Source organism: Lutjanus erythropterus, chromosome 15 (genome assembly GCF_056507025.1).
Source record: "Lutjanus erythropterus isolate fLutEry1 chromosome 15, fLutEry1.hap2, whole genome shotgun sequence".
Lineage (NCBI taxonomy): Eukaryota > Metazoa > Chordata > Actinopteri > Lutjaniformes > Lutjanidae > Lutjanus > Lutjanus erythropterus.
The window spans coordinates 10771158-10795750 of NC_139331.1; positions in this window are offsets into that span (position 1 = coordinate 10771158).

Here is a 24593-nt window from a genome sequence, read left to right on the forward strand (position 1 = left end):
AATCACAGGCGGTTCAGGCCATGCTTTTTTAGAAGAAGAAAACACACCGCAAAAACAGACTTATTTTGCTCATAGCCTTTCAGTTGCACAAGCACTTAGACAGCATGTTTCTTGGTTAACTTGTTTCTCATCCAATTATTTCTCATTTTATTCAGTTTCCCGTGAATGAGTTTCTTTTTTTCGCCAGCATGTGGTTGCATTGATGTTTTAGAAGAAAATCTATTGCAACTATATTCAAGGTATCAAGGTCATTTATTATCATTACACAACACAGTGCAGCACAATGAGATGAGAGTTTTCTGTCAGCTCAGAACTGATCTGTCCGTCAAGTCCAGAAGTTTGATCCTGTGGTAGAGCGGGTCTCTCTGTGTGGGCACAACAGTCTCCATGGTTTCCTGTTGCTTGTCCAGCCTGAGTCCTGTTTTGTCCATTTCGTTTTCCTGACCAGACATCAGCCAGGAGCAGCCTTAAATCCACGACGCTGCATCCAGCTGATCTGACTGCCTGGTTGAAGATGCCGTGTGCATTGCTGATCGTCTCAACATGTCTTTTCTGACACCTACAAGTGTATTTTTGTCATAGGAGACGTGTTTTAGCAATAAAGCTGAAAAAAATAACAGAATAAAAGAGAAAAATAGCAAAGTTTGAAGGATCTACTGGCTGTCACATTGTCAATTTGGTCATTTGAATAAATGAAAACATATATTCTAATCCTTTTTAACTATATATTTGAATACATCAGATTGATATAGTTTTATTTGCTACAAATGTTAACTTTTTAAAATAGAAAATATATCCAACAGGGCAACAAACACAAGCAGTCAGACAACACGTTGTAAACAACCCAACTATTTTACTGGATTTGCCACTCCCAGGTAAAACCGAAAGGCAGCACACCAATTATGTTGCAAATAATTCTTCAACGCACTGCAGAAGGTCACAGTTGTATGAGGAGGTCATGCTACAACATAGAGTCTGGGGCGCAAGAGGTTTCTATTCACCTATCTTTTTTCTGCTGACTGAATTCACCTAATCTGGTTTGTTTAGGCCCAGTATGATTATCTGACAACTTGTCTTGCACCTCCGAATCTATTTTTAGGGACTGTCATCATTCTGAGATTTCAGCAGTAACTCTGGCCAGCACAGTGTAATTGTAATCAATAGAACTGACGGCCAGACCTACAAAAATAACACCAATTTTTTTATAAACCATAAATTTAACCACCGACAAAAGCCTCAAATCCCACCGCACAGTTGAGAAAGTGGTCAGACATTGAGGTATTTTTTACAGAGCTGTCAAGAAGAAAGCCATCTGTACAGAGACATGAAAATAACAAGCATTATTATCAACAGTTATCTGAATCAGCCATAAACACCATATGTGTAGGTTACTGTGTGTTATTCCATCTGTGCAGACCCACTGATTGTGCACAATTTATTTCATAATGAACCAAGACAACTCATTTAGCAATATGACTTGCAGATGACCCCTCATTAGTGCCTATAGTTTGTGTGTGCATGCACATTTGTTGCTTTCAGTAAAGAGATATGTGTTTGAGCTGAAGTTAGAGTGGTTACATGGAGAGTCATGACAGGCTGTGGTTATTCCCACCTTGCTCTGTCACAGAGGCCAGAAGAGGAAAAGGGTTATCTCATTCCTTTTCAACTTTATCTCTTCAACCATATTGTGCCTCCGATCCAATCCCTCTGTCCTCTCAAGTCTGTGGCTTCACTATTCCTTCCTTTTTATGACAGATAGAAAGAGATATTACCCTCTGTTCTGCACCCTGGGGGAATTCTGAAGAGCAGTCATCCCATTTTCACCAGATGATGATTCTGTTCCTGCCTTACTTAGAAAACGGCGCAGCGATTACCAAAATCTGAAGCTGGACAGTAAATTAAAGACGGGGATGCAAATGCAATTGCAAACTGACCTGTGGGCAGCAAAGGCTCAAACACACCAGCATCCATGGACAGCGATGCAGCTTGCATTCTTGGTTTCCACCCAAATTGTTCATTTTATGCACAAAATGTGTGCTATTAAAGCCTACCTGAGGGAAGGAGCTGTCGCTGAATGTCCAGCCTGCATTCACATCCAACTAGAGGCAGAAACTTGGAAACCATGACTGCTTTCAAAGGAAGAAGAGGAGGTGGGAGAAAATGAAAGTGGAAGACAGCGAGGCTTTAATAATTAATTCGGCAGAGTTTTGGTCCTGGGAGGCCAGAGGAAAATATATTGATGTTTGAAAAATGCTAATTAAAGAAAGGAGCACACTTTGGTTTGGAAGGCATCCGTCTGCCCAGGCAGTTTGAAATCTCACTGCTGCCTGGGCTAATGGTGCTAGTAATGCCTTTGGGGAAACAAGGCATGAAACACAGAGGCGGGCGCTAATGAGTCTTGCGGACCTCTCCGGCACACAGGATGAATGAGAGCGATGAAGAGAAGACGCTGAAAGGGAAGTGGGGAGCCACACTCGGTGGAAGACGCCTCGTATTCTTTTTAAATTCCATGGCAAATGAGGGAAGCGGGTTCCCTTGGTGGGTAAAACTGGATTCACACACACCTCATAGACAATTTGCTGGGAGCCAATAACGAGTCACACTGCAAATGGGATCAACACACAACACACAGAATGCAATACATTTACACTATTGGTTTCACATGGCACAAGAAAGACCAGAGGAAGTGATGTGAAGGAACACAATTATGTAGAAACAATCTCACTTGTGCACGCGCTTTAAATTGTATGCAAGGACTTGTGCATTCTATTAAACATCACTATATGTGCACAAGAAAGAGAAAGACAGAAGCAGCAGTGTAGGGACAACAGTCCACTGTCATGCTAGCAGCTGAATGAGGCTGTACTTAAAGCACCTTTCAAGCATGGGACACAAAGTGCTTTCCATAGACAGAATAAAAACAATCACAAGTATAGAAAGAAAAACACAAGAACAGCAAAATACAAGAACACAGAGAGAAGAATATTACAAGTAAATCATTCAAAAGGTAGAAAAAGTATTAAACAACCACAAAAAGTCAAGTTTGTAAAAATGTGTCTCAGTTGTGTGTCAACGTTCTGGTAATGTATACCTACTAGCTGGGATACATCATGACCATCAGGGAGCGTCGCAAGACAACAGCCTTTACACCAGCAGGGATGTTCTAAGAATCTACAGTTTCTCGCTGGGTTGGTCCCCTAAACATTTTGAATATCCCCAAAGAAGTTCACATTATGACCACCTGGGAACATTGTGGGAATGTCACAAGGCAACATCCTTTACACAAGAGGGGATGTTCTCAGAACGTTCTGGGAGCGTACAGTTTCTAGCTGGCATAGTTCCCTGATTGTTCCCAGGACGCCCATGATGTTCCCTGAAAGTCTCACAAATAACACCGCACTATCCTTTATACAACTACACATTGTGATCGTTGGGGGAACAAACATACCATTTCTAGCTGGGACAGCCCATAAAACATTCCCTGAAGGTCCCAAATGTTTTCTGAAAGTCCAGCAAATAACATCCCCCTACCTTTTAAGGAATTCCACATTGTGACCGTCTACGAATGTTACAAGGTGACATCCTTTACACCAGCAGTGACGTTCTTAGTTGGGATGGCCCACTAAATGTTCCCAGAATGTCCTGAATGTTCCCTGAAAGTCAACTAAAATAACAACCCCTCTACCCTTTGAAGGACTCCACATCGTGACCTTCTGGGAACTCTCGCTATAAGGCAATGTCTTTTACAGCAGCACTGGTGTTGGGAATGTAGCTGAGACGGTATCCTAAATGTCCCCAGAATGTTTCCTTAAAGTCTGCCAAATAATGTCTTCCTACCCTTTAAGGAAGTTTTACTGTCCAGGAACGTTCTGCGAACATTACAAGGTGATCAGGAATGTACAATTTTTAGTTGGATTGGTCCCCTAAACATTCCCAGAGTGTCCTGAGTATTCCCTGAAAGTTTGTCAAACAACATCAACCTACCCTTTGAAGAACTTTACATTGTGACCATCTGGGAACATTCTGAGGATATTCTGGGTATGTTACAAGGCAAAGTCCTTTACACCAATGGGGATGTTCTCTGAATGTTCTGGGAGCATATAATTCCAAGCTCAGATGGTCCCCTACATGTTCCCAGAAAGTTCACCAATTAATGTCCCCCTACCCTTTACGTAAAGTACTTGTGACTGGCCGGTAATGTTCCAGGAATGTCACAAGACGATGTCGTCTACACCAGTCGGGAAGCTGACAGAACCTTCTGGGTGGATATGGTTTCTAGCTGGGATGGTCTTCTAAACATCCCCAGAACGTTTGAATGAAGAGCTCCACATCATGACCGTCCAGGAACGTTTCCAGAGCATCTCCGCCTTTCACACCACAATTTCTCGCTGGGTAGTGCCATGCCTCTAAATAATAAACACAATTAGACAGATGCAGTCGACACACGTCCTTTCATTTGTGTCCCTGTTTCTCATACGAGGTTGGTCAATTAGTTCTCTATATAACTTGTGCATTCAGTCAGACATCCCTAAACTTACACATTTCCCACGGCAATAGAAGAATAGCTAATAAATGACAGTCATTAAGTATTAATTTCCAGGCTTGTATGTTTTCTTGACACTTGCCTCCAGCAAAATTAGGTGCAGGGAACAAACAGAAACAAATTAACCATCTCTGTAGATATAGGTTTCTTTTGTGCCATGTACTCTGGAGATGTAAACAGAACAGTATGTGCCTTCTTCTTCAACATGAAAAGAATCTATTCCTGTAGGTAGTGTTTACTCAGCACTCTCTCGGGAGTTTATTCAAATCAATTTCACATGTAGGTTTGTTTGATCTTGTGAAGTGAAGTGGATTTTGTTGTTCCTCTAAATCACATACAGTATTATATCTGTCTTATTGTAACTCGGATGCTGAATAAGATAATTGCTTAAGTAGCCTTTCACATATACAGAATTTGTGCAGAATTGAATACAATAAAAATCACTCTTACTTTGGGGTAATAACATTTAATGCATTTCAAGAGAGTGCTCCCTGCTGGAATAATCTTTATTGCACGCCGCTTCATTAGTCATCCTCCACAGCTTGATAAAACACAAGTGTCTTATATCTGGTACAGTATTCTATTTCTGTCCCATAAGAGATAGCAATCTGAGGACAGAGGAGAGATATCGCCTTTGTAGTGGCAGATCGTCACAAGACGAGATCCAATCTTTCTCTTTTCTCCCCCTCTCTCAGCTGAGGACAGATAGGGCTGATATATTGCACGTGCAAGGTCTCTGCGAGCTCCCTTTTCAAAATATGCGATGCACGTACGTGATAAAGTTAAAAGCAAGTGTATCAGACAGATATCTCATAACCAGGAGATAACTCACATAACTGGACAAAGATTAGCGTTTGATTAGACGCAGAGATTGTATTATTGATCTCTGTCGCTTCCATCACATCGGATAAGATCGTTAATTCAAAGCATCCCATTAAATGATATAACCTTGCTGCCATAGAGTGAAAATGCACACTTGTGCCTCTGCATGTAATCGTCCATTAAGTCAAGAGGTCTTACTGACATGAAACTAAGTGTGTCTCCTTCAGTATTTAACATGCTTTTAATTTACTTACTACATTTTAGGAAACTACTGTACTTTTTAGTCAGCTTGAGTCATCTAACATCTGGATTTTTTTTTTATTGCTAATTATCTTCAGAAAAAAGTATCATCTTCTAAAACATGATGGATTGTTCAGTGAAAAAAGTCACATTTTCAGTCATAAATCTGACATCAATTAGTCTTAGATGTTTTAGCGCAACAAATTTGAGCACAAATAATTAAACAAATAAAAGTAACCTCTGAAAACCACTCAAAGTACTAATTTTGTTTTTCAGTGGATAGAAACTAAATGGATGACTGCGCAAATGAACTGGTCACTGTTTTAATGCAAAGTCTTGAATTAATCTATGAAACCACATCCTCCTAATTAAGACAGTATCCGCCGTTGCCCCAAAAACATCTCCTTCTGATTCAACTGCTTGATCTGCTCCACTTATTAGCAGCATCTTGTATTACATAACACTATGTCTCTGCTTGTTATGTTAGTTAAAGTGACCAGTTCTTGGGAGAAAAATCAGTAACAGATTAATGGACCAAATCCAGCCACGATCAAAAGACGGACGCAGGAATCCTGCAGCAGTGAGACAGACTGTGTTTACATGATGATTCTTAGTGCACAAACACATCACAGTCGACGAACAATGTTTCCCAGATGTTGAATTTTTAATAACAGTGTTGGAGAATCTCCTTAAACGAGTGAAAGGGAATGGTAACCAGTTTTCAAACGTAAAAAAAAACTGGAAAAAAAATATATAAACTGCCTTCATACTGCTTGTCTGGGGTGATCCAAGTCTCCTAAGGTCCTGGCATGCTGTTTGCACACTATCACACCACACACAACCAATTCAGACAGTGTGCATGTGCATATGAACGTGGCTCCAAGCTAAGGCTCTACATCGAAGATTCAGGCTAAAAACATGGTGTAAATAATTGTTTTTTAGTTAACTTGGCATTTTGAGGCTTTAGGAGACTTTAATTACACCAGTTTTTTATGTTTGAAAAGTGGTCACCATTTACTTCCACTGTTTGGGAGATTCTGCAATGCTTAATGCAGAATCAGAAAAGGCAATGCATTTTCAATGCAATGCCTGTAAAACTCCAGCAGTGTTTTGTGGACTAAAAAACTAAACCCAACCTTCAAGCAGCATGAGGCTGAGTAGGTAATGACTGAATTTTCATTTTGGGTTGAACTGTTCCTTTAAGATGTTGACCGTATTATCATGCTCCTGTCTTCTTTCAACAAACTTCAGCTGTGATAAACTAAGACATCAACAATACTTCAGAAATGTTCATGCAGGAGAGCACACCAACATTTATTAAAGGTAAGCTAAAGCTAAAGTGAAGGCAGTGTTATAAGGCTTTCTTAGAAACATGCTTAGAAGATTAAAAAAAAATCATTCAACCAAAACAGAAGCTGAGAACACTTTTTTTTTTTTTCTTAAATTGCTATTCTACCTTAGCAGTTCCCCTTTTTCCTTGTTTTAAGACACATTCATTTCTGAAATATTGTTAATGTCTTAGTGCCAGCTGCCCACTGATATTGTAATAATAGTACCATAAAATGACCATAAAATGATTTCAGACAGAAATGTTTTAATAAAATTGAGATTTTTGCAGATCAAACAATCCAATAGTATATATAGTAATGAAAATCGACAGCTCAACCAACTGCAAAAAATCAGTATACACATTCCTGTAATGGTGATAATATAATTTGAAAAAAAAAAAAAACATTTAGCATGAGTAATTTGCTTCTTAAAACACCCCCTTTAAGTATTTTTTCAAATGTTTTCTTGCACTTTGTATCATCTAGTTCTATTATATATTCAAGAGAAGGCAGGCATCTCTAAGGTGAATATCTCTCAAATTTACTAGACGGATAAATAGCACTACAAGCAAGAGGAAACATTTTTGATTTATGGGTGAACTGCTTCTATAAGTACATTTTGCTGATAGTACTTATGTCCTTATTAAAGTAAGATATTGTATGCAGGGCTTGAATGGATTTTTATATTATTGTATTAATAAATTTACTTAAGTGAAGGATGTGAATACTCCCTTCATCCCTGGGAGTTTCAGGAAAACCCAGGAGCAAACCACGTGACGTGATCACACACACCAGGATTACAGCATGCTTGAAACAGGGGAGGCCAACAGTTAATGTTCCCAGCCGCTCACCTAACAATCGACGCCAGAGGTCATTAGCATTCATGGCGTCGCTTGGCTTCCCCCTCGCCATCGGTCCCACTTCATCAGTTAAACAGCGAGCTTCTAACCCTGGCTTTGTTTGGTGGGAGAGTCCATGTCTGATAAGGGCCCCCCTGATATGGCTGACATCATTAATCACCAGCTCTGTGGGAGGACAAGGTGGGCAGGTTGGAGCAGCAAGTACCGCCATCTCTCCCCGTGGATCCCTTTTAACGGTGCCGTGCTCCTAATTAATAGAGCTGGCCCTCTCTCTCTTTGCAGATATACATCAAAATGCATGCTGGGAGAGGAGTAAATAATGGCGAGCAGACGAGGAGTTTAGGATTACTGTCCTCTGTCAGCGACAGAGAGCAAGAGAGATGGAGTGAATCAGAGAGGAGGCTGTGTGCTCCTACTGTATATGAGAGACCATGAGGAAGAAAGGGAGGGGAGCCTCAGCGGACGGAAAACTGATATTGCCAAGTACTTGAAAGGTGTAACCGCAAATGTCAGCACCATCGATAACACCACCATGTTGGTGACCATTTTTCGTCTTCACATTAAGCGCCCAGGAGGGCAGTAAAAACAGCTGAAGTGGGGAGAGATGAGCCATGGGGCCAAAGCTTTAATTTTACCACTCGTGCCCGCCGCTGGAACCAACTTTTAATTGCCTGTTACAGATGATGGATAGAAAAAAAAAAAAAGCGGGGCAGGGTGTATTTACGCGACCAGCCTTCAACTTACACTGTTTATAAGATCCTGTCACCGTGTGAGCGAGTCAGTCATTAGACGAGCGTGTCGTTGGAAGAAAAACAGAATGTCAAGTGATGAAAATGGTGGTGAATAAAGGCTTTTTTTCTGCTCTTCACTGTCATCATAATCAAGGACGCAGATCTCATGATAACTTAGGAAGGTGACAGGAGGGCGGGGCAGGAAGTGTTGGAATGAAGCAGAACCACAGTTTCTATTTTCGTTGCATTTTGACCTTTCACATGACCATTTACTACAAGATGAGAGAAAACAGTTTCAATTTATGTGACTTATTCACATGAAAATACCCTCTAACTCCTCTACTCCAGGCAGTCTTTCAAGTACACAGACTGTAGCCTTCAAAAACTGGGTTGGGTTGTTGGGTGTGGAGGTGGAGGTCATAAATGTATTACTTTCCATGGATGAATGGGTGTTTCACTGTAAACAACTATACAGGATTTTAATGAAACCAAGTAATCTTTTCTCAATAACATAATGTAAATATACAAGTTTTATTTATTAAAGTAAATTAAACTTGAATTTTCTAGTATCTATTTTCAGAACACCTCAGAACTAATTAAACATGAGTTCCTCTAACTCAAATTATTTTGACTTGAAATAATGAGTTGAATCATTGTACTGAGCTCAACCAACTCACTTAATTTTGTTTCTAAAAAAAAAACATGATCAGCATATTAGCAGACTTCCCAGCATGCTTTGTTGGGAAGTTAAAACTCTCCTGTTTTATAGTTTGCAGAACATGTATATGTGTCTATAATTCAAGTCATGGTTATATGAACAATGATGAAAACACACTGTAAAAACAGTTTAAAGAAAACCCAATTTTAAGCTAACTAGCTTCAATACATTTTGGAATTTTATGTCAAACTCAAACTTTTTATGTTTTGAAATCAATTTAAACAAGTTTTGCCAACTTATAATCTTTTGTTGAGATAAATAACTTTGTTTCCTTGGATAAACTTGACGCTTTAAGAAACCCCAGAATTTCTGTATTATGTATTTATGAAATCTATCATATGTCATTACTGGGGTGCTTGCAAATTTAGTGATTGTAATTAAGGATATTAAATTATTCATTTTCGCTTCAATTAATTTACAATGAGGTATAATTTGTTTCTTAAACTCAAAGATTCTGTATTTTTAAGAGGAAAAGTAGGTCAACAAAATTCATTGGTGTTATTTGTTGGTTCAACTTATTATCTTAAGCTCACTGAACATGTTTCCTCGAATATAACTGAAAGTTTATTTGACTAGAACGGTATATTTGTCTTAAATCATTACAAAATTACCTTACCTTGTTTTTTCAAATTCAGTCAATTTAAAAATTCAAGGCAGAAACGGGCCTTTTTAAGTTAAAACATGTTTTTACAGTGTTGAATCATTGTATTTTCATATTGGTAAAACACAGGAGATGAGATTTTTAAAAAGTACAAACACAAAGATGAGAATTGCTTGTGTGCGCGGGCGAGATCATGTTTTAAAAAAAGGTGTTATATAACGTATTTCCTCGCTAAGCGAATACATAAACAGAACACTGACTAGAAAATGTGTGAATGTGTTTCAGAACGCAGGAAATGATGTTTCCCACTTTAGCATTTGTACTCTTGAGAATTAAGGCTTCTTATCTCCATACTAATGTCCCTGCTATACTCATAACGCTCCTGTCACTGCTTAAATTAAGGGCACTTAGTCATTACCCACACCTGAGCAAAATAAATAAATAAATATAAAATGCTTCCTCTAAAAAGATGCTCCAGTCGGAACAGAATGAACGTCCTCATTAATTACTTCAAGTTGCCAGGTACGCTTAGAGATTCCCACTATTTTATTTTTTCTCTTGAGCGAGGCACCCCGAGGAATCTTTTCCAGCTGGAATTTTATTGGCAGCAACACCAGAAAGTGACTCTAATAAAATATCAGTTATGATCATTCATACAGTAATACTGAGGCCCCTCAGGCATTTGCAGTTGTGCAGTCAAAATAATCAGTCCAAGTTCAACCAATCACTGGCAGCAATTTAGCAAAATTGCTGCAGTTTTTCTGCAGTGAAAGTGGCCAACACAATGGACAGAATCACGGTGGATGCAACACACACCTGTGTTAATTAGCTGCCAGGCAAAAATAGCTTTGTTGCCGAAATTGTGGCCAATCACAGCCTGTTCTTGGACATATGTAAGAGGCACAGAGGAGATGAAGTGGATTCAGAGGAAAGCGGGTTGCAGTTTAGTAAGGCTTTTCAAGCACTATCTCTTTACTGTTGTGAAATTACACTATTGTACTTTCCACTTTACCTGCATCTGTGGTGCTCTCAGTTCAAGGAACACAAAGATGCCTCAAAGTTTGAAAGCCACATCTAGAAATATTTTACACACTGGAATCAAAGCACAATTTCTTTCTTAATTTTGAGCCTATGCTCCTCTTTCATTTTCAGAAATACCTGAATATGTTGCTATTTCTATACTCTAGTATCATGTTAATGTGTTTTAAGGACAAATTCCTCAAATTTAATCTAACAAAGAAAATTAATTATATGCCATACTATATTATATGCAATCGGCAGCAAAAGTGTTCCACTCTCTCTTACAAGTAACAATACAGACCCTGTGAGGAGGAGGGGTATTGAAGTCAAACCAGCCCCTACATTTGAACAATGCATCAAAACCCTAAATAATAATGAATCAAAGCACAGATTAAGTCTTTTAAGAAACAATGTTAATGTGGAAAAAACACACATTAGGTGGCAAATTTGAATCAACACAACTTGATAACAATGCCACAGCTTTATAGAGAGTCCCTCCCCTTCTGGTGTCCCCCATAGTCCTTATTTCTGAAAAAGTATGTATGGTAGTCATCAATTACACATATGATGTTTGTCTGTTTATATCACTGCAAAATGTTACACACTCGCTGTTGAATTATGTGTAAAATACCCTTTAGTTTTGTGTGAAATCACTCAGTCAACATCTCGTGTCTCGCACAATAGGCCTTTATGTGACCAAGGCCAACATGGCCGTCACCTTGGCTCACTTCACCATGTTCCTCCAGACACAGTATTCAGAGACATGAAAATCACTACAACTGTGGCTGCAGCTATGCTCAAGGAGAATTTGTGGGTGCCGTAAGAGCTAGTACCATCTCCACAAGGTTATGAAGTCATTTATGCAACTTTTGGGTGTGTGGTCTTTCTAATTATGTGTTTTTGCAACTGTTTCATGGCAAACTGCAACTCATGATCTTTTAAACTGACAAACATCTAATTCATGGCGTAATTCAAACAGGATCAAAAAAAGTATTTTTCCCTTGTCGTGAGTAAGATATGATTCCATGGTGTTCCACTGGAAGGGGAGTGACTTCACCCCTCCATAACAACACAAAGACCAACTGTTAACATGCTAAACAGCTAGGACAAGCTAGCACTCACATGAGCTCCCTCAGATTCTTCCTATTGTCTGTGATCTGGGCTGTTTACTCCCCCCAATCAGAGTTTCACTGGAGATGGGAAAAAAAAGCTAACAGCCAGCTCTTTAGCACAGTTGCTAGCAGGACAATTAGCGCACACACTTTATTCAGAATATGTACTTGTACAAATGACTCCTGTCACATAACTGCAGCAGACTGAAGCAAACCGAAGTTAAATAAAAGCAAATAGTGCAATACGGCTAATAAGCTAGCATCCTCCATTTTTGACTCTCCAGCTCTTACTTACTTTGCCCCCATTAGTATCAAATTTCATAGGAAGTATGTGATAAGTCGTAAGTGTCGTTTTTATGCAAGTAGGTGGTAATTAGGTCATATATTTGAACCTTGAACCCGCTACATGAAAACAGACTTGCTAATTAAGACATAATTAACCATAAAATTTGGGGGTAATCTGGAGTAATTTCTAAGACATTTCAAATATATTACTTGATAATTAGCATGTATTTACCATGGTATTATCGGACCAAAGTAACTAATGACTAGTTTTTGAGATGAGTTCTTTGTACTTTTACTAACATTATTTTCTAAGATCAGTACTTTCACTTGTAAGTGAGTAATGTAACAGTACTTGTACTTGAATACAAATTTTCAGCACTCTTTCCACCACTGTGTAATGTAACATAACGTAACGTAACATAATGTGATACACACCCACACATGGTCTAATCCTAAACCTACCCAAGTAGTTTTGTTGCCTAAACCTGGACAAGTCCTTTTAGTGCCTTAACATCCCCAAACTGCAACTCTTTCACAACATTAACATGTTAAAAAGGCTCTCTGGGTACGTTGTGCATCAGTGTGACACTCTGAGTGACAAAATGTTGGTATGTGACGGGTTGGGATGAGGACGGGTTGGGTAGTTCCATAACAGGCCATAACAAATTTATAGTTTGCTGTGTGTTTAAAACAAACTTCAGGTAATATTAAAAAAAAACTTAGCACATTATTATAAGTAGACTATGACTCAACCTTGAGCATCTCTTGCTGTTTGTGCCCTCATGGACAAAAACAGATTTTTAAAAATGCTATTATCTCCTAACTGCCTTAATTAGATCCTGTGGAAAGTTTGCCTCCTCTCAACACTCTCTTAAGAGCAACCTGCACTCTGAAGGGTTAGAAAAGGTTAGTACTGGTTAGTGAGGTGGTTAACTACTGTGTGTGCCTGCTGGGTGTATCTATATGTGTGTGCCAGTGTGAGATTAAAGGAGACATTGATGAAACGATTCCTTTCTGTTGGTAAGCACACCGAGAGAAAACACGCAATGGGATGCTTGACACCCGAAACCCCTGCGCAGGGCCTCGCCGTGGGAGGGCTCTTCGTGGAGTGTGAGTAATTACGCGTGTGAGTACTCTGCTGCCCTGTGGCTTGTACGAATCCTCCTCATAATGATCTCTGCAGGAAAAGTCACACACGCACATACACACACACACACACGCCAAAACCACATTCATATTGTTTCAATCAGTCTCTGAGGCGTGCTAATTATGGGAATCAAGAATCGATTTTCGTCTGCTGTAACATCCTTGCTGGTCGGTCTCATGTTATCAGGAGTGGGATGAATTTTGCGGGTTTAATGGCTGTGATAGTCACAATATACACAGTGAAGATATTAGGTCATTAATCATGCGTAATCCTGAACAAAGTCATATACATCACTTTCTATTTCTGACTTCTTGTGCCAGCAAGGACAGGATGTGGCATGATTGTCGTCTCCTCATATTGAATGATCAGGCCGCGATCGCAGTCCATTCGTTTAAAGGACAACACGTTCCCAATGAAAGCAAGCGTCTCGGTTACACTTAAACAATTGAGGCGAGCTTTCCCCCTCTAATCCATAATGAGATTCCTGGCGGTTTTACAATTGATACAGCATGATGAACTTTAATGAGATGCTTTTGAAAAGATGAGCCCAAATCAGCACTTTTGCTTGGATTACAGTCGGCGGCGTGGAGGAAGAAGAAGAAGAAGGGGGGGAGAAAAGAATCTTTTGCCAAGTGAGGGGAAAGCAGTATTGATCCATATGCATTGTCTCGTTAATTTTGCCAGAGGTGTGGATTCCTCGTGATCAATACCTAGCGACTGCATCTTTATTCTTCTGTGTAACCTATTACTGTCGGTGAAATGCGAGGCCCGCACCACAATTAGAGCTCTGGAGCAGGCAAGGCCAATCAATAGCATAGACGTATGATGTGTACAGCAGGAAGCAATAACTAGTCAAAGGTACAGGGTGTATTCTTCCAAGGCTAAAGGCTAATCTGGGTGAATGACTCCACCTTAGTCAATAGCCACCATGGTTCCCCAAAGTGTGGACTTAATAAGACCAGGAGCCCTCAAGGCTTTGCTCAATATGGCTTCAGGCTCCAGGGTCATAACCATCTATCTGCCGCGGTTATGAAAGTAATCATCGGCTGACTTATTTGCCTTTTGCATGATGCACCACAAGAGAGGTTATATAAAAACCCCAGAGTGAACATGGCTGAGGTGAAATATGGAGGCCTTGAAGAAAACATGAAATCCCTGAAAAACAAACCACTAAAATGTACAGCAAGGGAAAAAAGAACAGTTAAGGAACGTGGGGAAGCCAGAAAAATGTAAATAAAAAACATACATAATTGGCTTGTTTTGACCTAAACAGCAGAAAAAATACAGAAATAAACCAGAGCAAGGCACAAGATATGCAAGAACATACAAGGAGGGCCGCATGGGGTAAACACCTTAAAGTAACAAGGCTACTTTAAAATTTTTATTGAGTTTTATTTATGTAAAGTTACCCAGCTAGCTAACCTCCACAAAATATTGCATGTACTGTTAGCAAGCAAAACCCCAAATACATGGAAAAAACAAGACCTTCCTGATTGTTCGAAGGTTAAATAAGAAAAGCCTTGGTGTTAACTTCAGCAAATAATTTATAGGGAAACAAGTCTGAAAGGTTTTCAAAGGTTTAGCTAATGCTAATTATACAAATTTTACACTGAAGTCACACCTATAATTACAGTTCAAATTTTACGGTTGTAATTGCTTCTACTAATTGCTGTGTAAGGTGATGTTAAGTGATTATCTAACGTTAGTGTGTTAGTATCCCACAACTGCTTTTTATGACCACTTTGGCTAATAAGAGTGCTTCTCAGTTCCACTTAGGTCTGTGCGACTGAGACCCAACCTCGGACCCAAGAAGGACGAGGTGCAAGTTAGGTGAGACAGATAGTTAAGTGCAGGGAAAAATAAAACTGCGTATTGCTGTTTTTTATTAATGACATTTCTTGAACTAACCATCTCTAACACAGTAATTAGCTCTATATTCAAGCATCCAACGGTAAGGGTTAGGGTTAGGGGGTCTGCTGTTTTTGGTCTCCACCCTGTGTATCTCTGACCACATCTCTACACTTCTGGGTCACTGCTGACCACAGAAGGCCCAGCAATGGCATCATGGCTGGTTGTCTTGCCCTCTGTTACCAATTTTTCCTGTGCACAAAAAATGATGAAATGTTTTGTTGATGTCTAATACCGTTTAATACTCACTTTTGATAGCTCACCTACATCAATACTAAGCTAGTTAATGTTGTTTGTAGTAATGGCTGACAGGGACAAACTATGGAACAGGTCATTGCAAATGTGAGGCCACTGTAATATGTAATAGTTCGGTCCAGAATCTATGATGTCTTTTTTTCAAATAGTTATCACGGCTTATCAACTTACAACATTTACTGGTGGGCACAGAAAATGTATTTAATGTATTCAGTCTGACCAGAAGCAGAGATAACACGTATCCCCACCAGGAATAAAAAATGAATGACCAAAGGGGGGATATCAAAAGCAGAGAGAGGGAAATCCCACCCATCCCCACAGCTATTCCCACCTTGCGGATTGAGTCTTTTCAGTTTGAAAATGAATGTATTTTTCTGCCTTTAGGAAGGTCTTCCTCTGGTCTGAGTTTGACCAGAGACCTCTACAACAGATACCACCACTATTCCAGACTATATATGGAAAATATGTTGATTATGATCACGTTGATAATAATGAAAGAGCAAACTAATTTGATGCCGGTGGTAACATGAGTAATGATGACATGATAGAGGTGATTAAGCCAGTAGCATCATGGTTTTCTACGGGATGATGTAAATGTTTCCATGTAATCAGCGTGCCAGGCACAGCACTGATGAGCGAGATGCAGCTGCAGAGGGGAGATGACATCGCTGCATAGCTCAAAGCTTCCTCGCCCAGCTGTATTTTCATATCAGCAATACAGTGGCTGTTAGCATATTAGGCTGTCCTTTTCTGTCAGTCCCTGCCATGGTTTACAAGTAAATGGAATGACTATAAATCACTGCTAAATCACACAGCAGAACTAAGATTATGTTTAGAATAATGACATAGCTATAAATCTTCCATGCTGCTGACTGGACTAGACAAAAACACAAGTTTATTCTGGGGTTTGTAATATAATTTCCAATTCAGATTAGCCTGACATTGATGGATTGTATCATCATTCTGTGAAAATGCAAACTGACTTTTTTTGTTGACAGGCTGACAATTTGACATTAGTTTATTGTGTGGGTGGGCTGCTCTGCCAATAGTTTGGGGGAATAAAAATCAAATCAAATAGATTGTCAGATTCAGAAGTTTTCATTAACTTTGAGGGAAAAGTTTGGAGGACAAACTTTGATGCTTGTCATTTTGACATGTCACCACACAGTATTATGTTCTGAGAAGGCAAAAGTCCACATATTTTTTTTTCACTCAACTAGAAGTACTGATACTTGTATGAGAAAAGACTCTTCTTCTTTGCTCAAATAAAAGTGAAAAGCAAAGGCTCTTAAATGTACACAAAGTCTAACAGTAAAATGTTGAAGGACATTGCTACCGACTGTGTTTGTGTTAACTTAACTGAACCTCACCTTTTCTCCATGGACAAGTCTCCCTTTCTGTTTGGTCTTGTTATGTCTTTTTACATCTTTTAACGTCTTTTTTTGTTGTTGTTTTTCATCTTATTACATCTCGTATGCTGTTTATTGTGTTTATTTTATCTATTTTAGGTATTTTACATCGTTTTCATCTTGTTGCATCTTTTTTTGTCTTGTTTCATCTTGTTATGTAATTTTTCATCTTTTTATGACCTGTAACCATTTTTTGTCTTGTTATATATATCATCTTGTTACATCTTTTAAGTTGTTTTTCATCTTGTTATGCTGTTTTTGTAGGTTACATATTTCTCATGTTATGTCTTATTTTTGTCATTTTTGTATAAGGTCTTTTATGTCTTTTACATATTTCTCTGTATTATTACGTCTTTATCATTTTGTTACATTTTTGACATTGTCTTTCATCTTGTTACGTTGTTTTTGTCTGTTCCATCTTTCATGTTGTTTTTCAGCTTGTTACATCTTTTTTGTCTTGTCATGTCTTTTTTGTTTTGTTTTGGTCATTTTACATCTTTCGTTTTTATCTGTCATATCTTTTATGTAGTTTTTCAATTTGACCATTTTAATCTCTTACATAATTTTTCATATCTCTTACGCAGTTTTTCATCTTGTTATATCTTTTTTATGTCACTTTTACATTATCTCTTTCAAGGGATCATCTTTTCTATACGTTATTGCCTCATTCATTTAGATTCTAGAGTCTTAATGTTGTGAATCCAGCGCATAATGATGCAAAATAAAAATAATCAATAATTCCCCCAAAATGCATTAAAACTAAAGTAACAAGCCTCTTGTGTAAGGATTATAAGGGTTTAAAGTACAGATATCAGTGTTAAAATGTAGGGAGTAACAGTAAAATGTTGTCAGAAAAGTTAATACTCAAGTAAAATACAGATACCTGAAAACTTAAGCACAGTTACAAAGTATTTGTTTTTCTCCTTCACTCCTCTGATTATGCATCCTGTTCCTGGTGTAGTAACAGAGAAGAGGAATATAGATATTGGTGAATTGGGTGTCAAACAGCATCCAACCTTTCTCTTCCTCGGTGCAGAGGCACTTACTGGAGAACAGTGATGGCTGTTGGTCATTTGTATATGGATTTCACTGCCACGTTTGAGAAGTTTCGGCTCTCAGGTATTCACTGCAGCATGAAAAGCAATAAATAGCAGAGCTATCTCACTGTTAAAGTCCACTTACCTCCTGAGGGCCCAGCGCTCTATATGTAAATGAGAGTGCCTTGTAACAAGTACGCAGACACACTCGCGCACACAAGTAGGTATTCTCCCTATTTCTTTCAACTCACACAAGCTTTCACGTGCACACACACACACACACACATTGGCCAAGTGATTCTTACTGTGTTGTGCCTCAGATGAAAACAAAATACTCAATGAAGTCCTTTCCTCCAGCAGGTTGGACAAGAGGTGACTGCGTCCTCCTCCACCATTCAAGTGTGATGCCTCTGTTTTCCTTCCTTTCTTTTCCTCCACTTCACACTGGCTCACAAACAATTGAATTAGACACTGTTTGCCAAGCTGTTAATATCCTGAAAATCATTGGGTGCTTTGGAAGGTACGGATGGAGGCCTTCTTTGTTTCTAAGATCAGACCCAGGGAGCACCAACCGTGATTTCAACACTGATTTCTAGTTGAGAACTGATATGATATTAATATTAGTTTCTTAGTAAGGGTCCCAATTGATGATATGCAATTATCTGCACATTGTAAAGGATGAAAAATGACACTGTTGCAAATCCCACTGAAATTTGGTCTACATGTGAACCATCAGTCAACATCTTCAAATAGTCATTTTGCTTTTGAACCTATTCTGAATGTCTTTTTACCAGTGAGCACAGTCATTTTTTCAATGAAAAATGCTCACTAGGGAGTGCTTCAAACAGCTAGCGTTCCAGCATACCTAGCTAACTCCCTACAGGCCACGAGGTTGAACCTTGCTGGGCTAACTATCTGTTAGTTTTACTTCAACCTGACTCACAGTAAGGCTGCACAATTAATTGAAGTTTTATCAAAATCACAATATGGCTTCCTGCAATTTTGCACTATTTCTTAATGGCAAGATGTGTCGAAAAGCTTAATGCATGTGAGGCAGAGATATTATGTTGTTTTTGTATGTTACATCTTTTTTGTCTTGTGTCTTTTTTGTCATTTTCATTTTGTTATGTCTTTCTTGTCTTGTCAGATATCACATATTGCAATTGCAATATCAGTCAGAATAATCACAATTGGATATTTTTTCAAAATTGCTCAGCCCTAACTCACAGGATGTACACTATGGGCATAAGCCTGCATTGGCCACCTTTTTTTAAAATCCTTGTCGCTATGTGAAATGACAACCTCCAACTCTAAGTTAGCAACCTATACATGCTTAAAATGGAACGTTACATCCTGGGTTGTTAATGGTACAAAAACAAACAATCTAGTAGCTGTTACCTTGTCTTTTGCAAGGATTTAGCCATTTTAATAACTGGACTCACGTCCACAAACAAGGACACTGAAAAAACAAAATACTCAATGAAGTCCTTTCCTCTAACAGGTTTGATGTGATGTGACTGCATCCTGCTTCACCATTCAAGTGTGACGCCTCTGTTTTCTTTCCATTCTTTTTCTCTACTTCACACTGGCTCACAAACAATTGAATTAGACACCGTTTGCCAAGCTGAAAATCATTGGGTGGTTTGGAAGGTAAGGACGGAGGCCTTCTTTGTTTCTCAGATCAGAGTGTTTGTTCAAAGTCGGCCTTTCAGCTTTCAATCACAATATTCGGACCAGAGATGAAAGCCAGAACTTTGTTTTTTCCGGCCCCACCCCTCCGCGGTGTGGTCGATTACGTTCAGTCCTGAAAAGTCTGAAGGCAACGCCAGCTAATCACATACATCAGTCAAAGCGGCAGCGAACCTGCGTGTCCACCGCTCATTCCCGTGTCGTCTTCATGACAGAGGGTCAGACGGGGAGCAGCAAAGAAAAACAAACTTCAAAAATGGAGTTGGTATTTAATTAACCATGACAACATAGTTTGGCTTAACGAGCATTTCTTCCCCGGACTTAAGTCTGCCAGCCATTCTCTGCAGCTTCTCACGGTTGCTCGGGGAAACTCAACATCGTCTCCAGTTAGCCACAAAAATGAGTGGGATGTTTGCCAAAGCTTTGTAAATATACACGAAGATGAAACAGCTCTGCCAACATCCTCCTGGTACACAGAGATGGAAAGCTTTAATGAAGATATTTCATGCTAACTATTTTTAATAGAGGCCTCGGTTTCCTGAATGACGATCCACAGCTGCCAAACATGTGTGGTGCTTTTTTCTCCTTCACATTCCAGGCTGGTACTGACCTCCAAAACATGCTTCACTTCTACACAAATAATGTCCGGTAAGAATACTCGTGTTACAGGCTCACAATTAGCAACTGGTGCCACATATTTAATAACAAGTGTTACATGATGCCTGCAAAATATATTTTATCATATCATTGTTTGGCTTCAACATGCATCAGTAATGACCTTAAACACTAAAGTAAATTACATTCTCTTTAAAGGTCATATGTGTAAGATTTATGAGGATCTATTACTGGTAGAATATGGCAGAAATGGAGTAAAATATTCATAAGTATGTTTTCATTAGTGTATAATCACCTGAAAATAAGAATGGTGGTTTTCATTATTTTAGAATGAGCTCATTATATCTTCAGAGGGTGTGGGTCCTCTTCCACTGAGTCCTGATGTTTCTACAGAGCCCCAGAATGGACAAACCAAACACTTGCTCTAGATATGGCCTTTTGTGTTTTACGGCCACCATAGGTTCTCCATCGTGGTTGGAAAGGGGGGTGTTTAAAATGTGTAAGCTCACCAAATCTGACACAACGCTCCTTTAAGTACAAAGACACATATAGAGTACAAACAAAATGGTAAATTTACTGTTTGAAGTATGACGTTTATGCATTTGACTTCATTTGCTGGTGCTGCCATGCCATTATTTTGAAAACCCCAGTAGCATGAAAAATGTCCCATTGGACAGCCCGTCATTGCCCCAAAGAAAAAAAAGAAAAAACCCTAACTCTAATATCTAATAACTAAAATCAAACGTTTGATTTTGTCAGAACAGCCAGGACAACAAAAAAGACTGTATGCTATTAAGACAGCTCCAACTTGGGTTTTAAGAACTGGGGTGACGGGGTCCACACCAACTGAGAAAAAACTGTCCCCTCCACTGATTCAGCACCATGGACAGGGCCGACAACAACTACAGGAGGAGTGTACATTTTCGGAGCAATGGCCCTTTAGAGCATTAGGCGTTTGTTTTCGGTATAACAGGCTTTTGGTCCAATGGGAATTTTTTGGATAATTATGGTTTCAGAACAATCAGCAGATGTTCCCCAGAATGGTGAAAACGTGAACCAGCCTCTACACTGCCTCTGATTGGCTTATCTTGATGTTCCTACCCTAAGTCTACCTAATCCCACTCATTCCTAAACTTACCCAACCTAAAGAAACCAAAGCAATGAAAGCAACATGATACTAACCAATCAGAGTCAGCACAGGGCAAATCATGACTTCAGTCTCCTGGAGAGAAAATTTGTCACAAACCCAGGCAAATCACTAATGGCAACCGCTAATGCTAACAGCAAACACATTCATCCCAGCCTTGCATCTCAAATTTACCACATCTGCAAAATGACTTTATCTGCAACTGATAGTTGTATCGGTCGCAGATAAAGCATTTACATAGGCTACTGTACTCTGTTACCAGTTTCTTACCTGTAATGACAATCGATACAACATTCATATTTGCATATAATGACTGAATTTTCATTTTTGGTTGCACTATCTCTTTAACACCACTATATTGTTTATAACAACTGCACTGTAAAATGTACTGTTAACCAAACGCACATTGAACAAAACTAAGAATCTATGCACAACTTAGGCTACAGTGTAGTAAGAACTTATGTGGTGTTCATGTGTCAGTTTCCTTCATTTAAAGCATTTTGAGTTTGTCATTGCATTTCAAAAGCTCTGAACCATTAGGCAGTGAAAATGTAGAGATATCTGCGACCGAAATTGCTGTCATAAAGGTGAGGCACACTCTGCAGTCTTTCAAGGGCAGCTGTAAGGCACTGACAATGCATGCTGCGTCTCACCTAGAGGGCAAAGTAGCAAAACAGCATTTTTTCTTCTTTTTTTTAAAATCAACAGCATGAATTCATTTCCAAAGCCATCCCCCTATGTTTCAACTTAGACATACCTCCTCCGTTTTTTCAAAGCCCAGATCATTAAAATATCTTCAAATACTCTGGCCCACAGCAAAGCAGCGAGTGATTGTGACTCACTATTATTTATTACTTTATTTCCTTTAAATGAGTTTTTCATGTTAAGCTTGTTTTATTTAGGGAAGCATTCTGGCTGAGGCCTGTCTCGTAAACTTAAATTCACTGCAGGCTATCGCTTATAAAAAAGGGAGCACTTGTGTATATGGAGATTGAAGCCAGCTACCTTCACAGACAAAACAGCGCTTCAGCGTTTGGTTGTGAAGAGTAGGTGCAGAAATTTGCTTCATATAAGCGTAATATCCAATATGACAGGCTTTAGTGTGGGTGAGCAATTTTAGAGCAAGCTAACCACCCCTGTCTGTCTATCTCTGTACGGCCCCGCATGCAATCGCGACCCCGTGCCCGGCTCGATCATAAATGAAAGTGACTTTGAGAGCAAACAAACAAACAGAGCTTAAGTGAATCAGTTAGGCAGAAAGAGGCATGTGGCAGGCAGGCAGGTGATGGATGGTGGCGCTTAGGAGCCATGACTTTTGGGTAAGTGACAATGACACACATAAAGGTCCACCATTACCCATTTTAAGATGCGGTTAAAATCCTTATCGACCCGCCCGCCTCACTTGCCAATATGCCGGAGCATCACGCCAGCTGGAGCTAGATTGCACGCAGGGAATGATTTGCATTGACGAGAAACACCCCGTCTCCCTCTGTAACAGTCTCTCCTTCTCACACACACACACACACACACTTTATACACAGTTTCCATATGTGAGCCAAAAAGAGAAAAGCACCCGTAACAGCAAATCATCGGAGGATTCCAAATGCTGCTCTCTGCTATTCGTCACAAATGCACTTCAGAGTAAAGTGTGCTGCAGAGTAAAATAAATACCTGACACCAATTTGGTCGAGGACGCTTTCTTCCGTGCCTCCCAGAGACTCTCACCTGCGCTGGATAATTGCATGAAATTACAGCTTCCTCCACGCTTTTCCGAATCTGCACTTAAGCAAAGTTCAGACATCATGTGATCAACGTATCGAGCAGTAAATCACATAGCGTGAATCCGTCAAAAACTGGAGGCTGGGGTTTGTTTCAGCGAGGCACTGACAGACAGCACCTGTCTTATATTTTTATGAAACACTTAAGACAGATGGACTGTTTATCTCAGAGCTTTATCTGTGAAGTAGTGCAAGAGTATATGACAACACTGTAAAAAAAAATAGTGGAATCAGCTAATCTTTTCTCATTAACTTCTCATTAACTCCAGGAGGCAAGGAGGGCTAAGCAAAATGCTAAAAGAAATCATAAAAAAAGAACACTGATCACTGTTTGAAAAGGAAAACACCTGAAAAGCAGATCAGCAGCCCAGCTGACAAAAGCTAAGCTTAAAAACAAACAAGCAAACAAACAAACAAACAAACAAAAAACTGAAGAACTCCTGGCCATGTAAAACTTGCAAATATGATACATAAACTATGGATTTTAAGAGTGGCTACAAGTGTCTCAAATGCAGTCTCTGCTAAAATTTCTAGAATTTATTTCCAGTTCTTCTGATTTGAAATCTTTTAACTTGAAATCATGAATTAAATAAATGTAGTGTACAGAGTCCATCCAAATAATTGCATTAAGCTTCTAAAAAAAACAAAAAAAAACATGATCAGTATATTAGCAGACTTCCCAGTATGCATTGTGTAAGAATTAAAACTCTCCTGTGACCCTTCTTTTTATAGTTTGGAGAAAACATATAACTTGTTGTGTGTTTCTGATATCTAATTCACTTAAATATCAGTGATGGTTGTTTGTTTTCACTGTGATGATGAAGATTGTATTGGATTCTTAAAAGTAAATGAATTCACTGAGAGCAGTTTCATATACTGCATATTGTAAATCAAGTTTGTTTGTAATGTTTGTCAGTGACAATTTAATAGATAGAGATAATTTGACTCACAAAAAGAAAAAAAAATATTTTGAGTCATTACAAAATCAGCTCAACTAGACACTTTTTTTTAAAGTTTATTTTTACAGCATAGAAGAGGAGTTTTATCAGGTGGAGAATTCACCACTAAGACCATTCCTGTCATTTTTAAAGGCACTCTCACCAACCAGAAACTGTGGAGGAAAATAGCTGCGAGTGTTATCTGGGCTGTGTTTTCTAGTGTTTTACTGCTTTTGAGTTTTTTTGAGTGCTCTTAACACAGTGTTTCTGACCCAAAAAACTGTTCCAATAAACTAGCTGGCTGTTTACTCAGCCATCATGCAATTTTTGTTTTTACTCTGACAGCTGCTCGCTCTGATGTGCTGCTTTGGCGAGTGATGTGTGAACAGCACGAGCAGCTCAGCACTCAA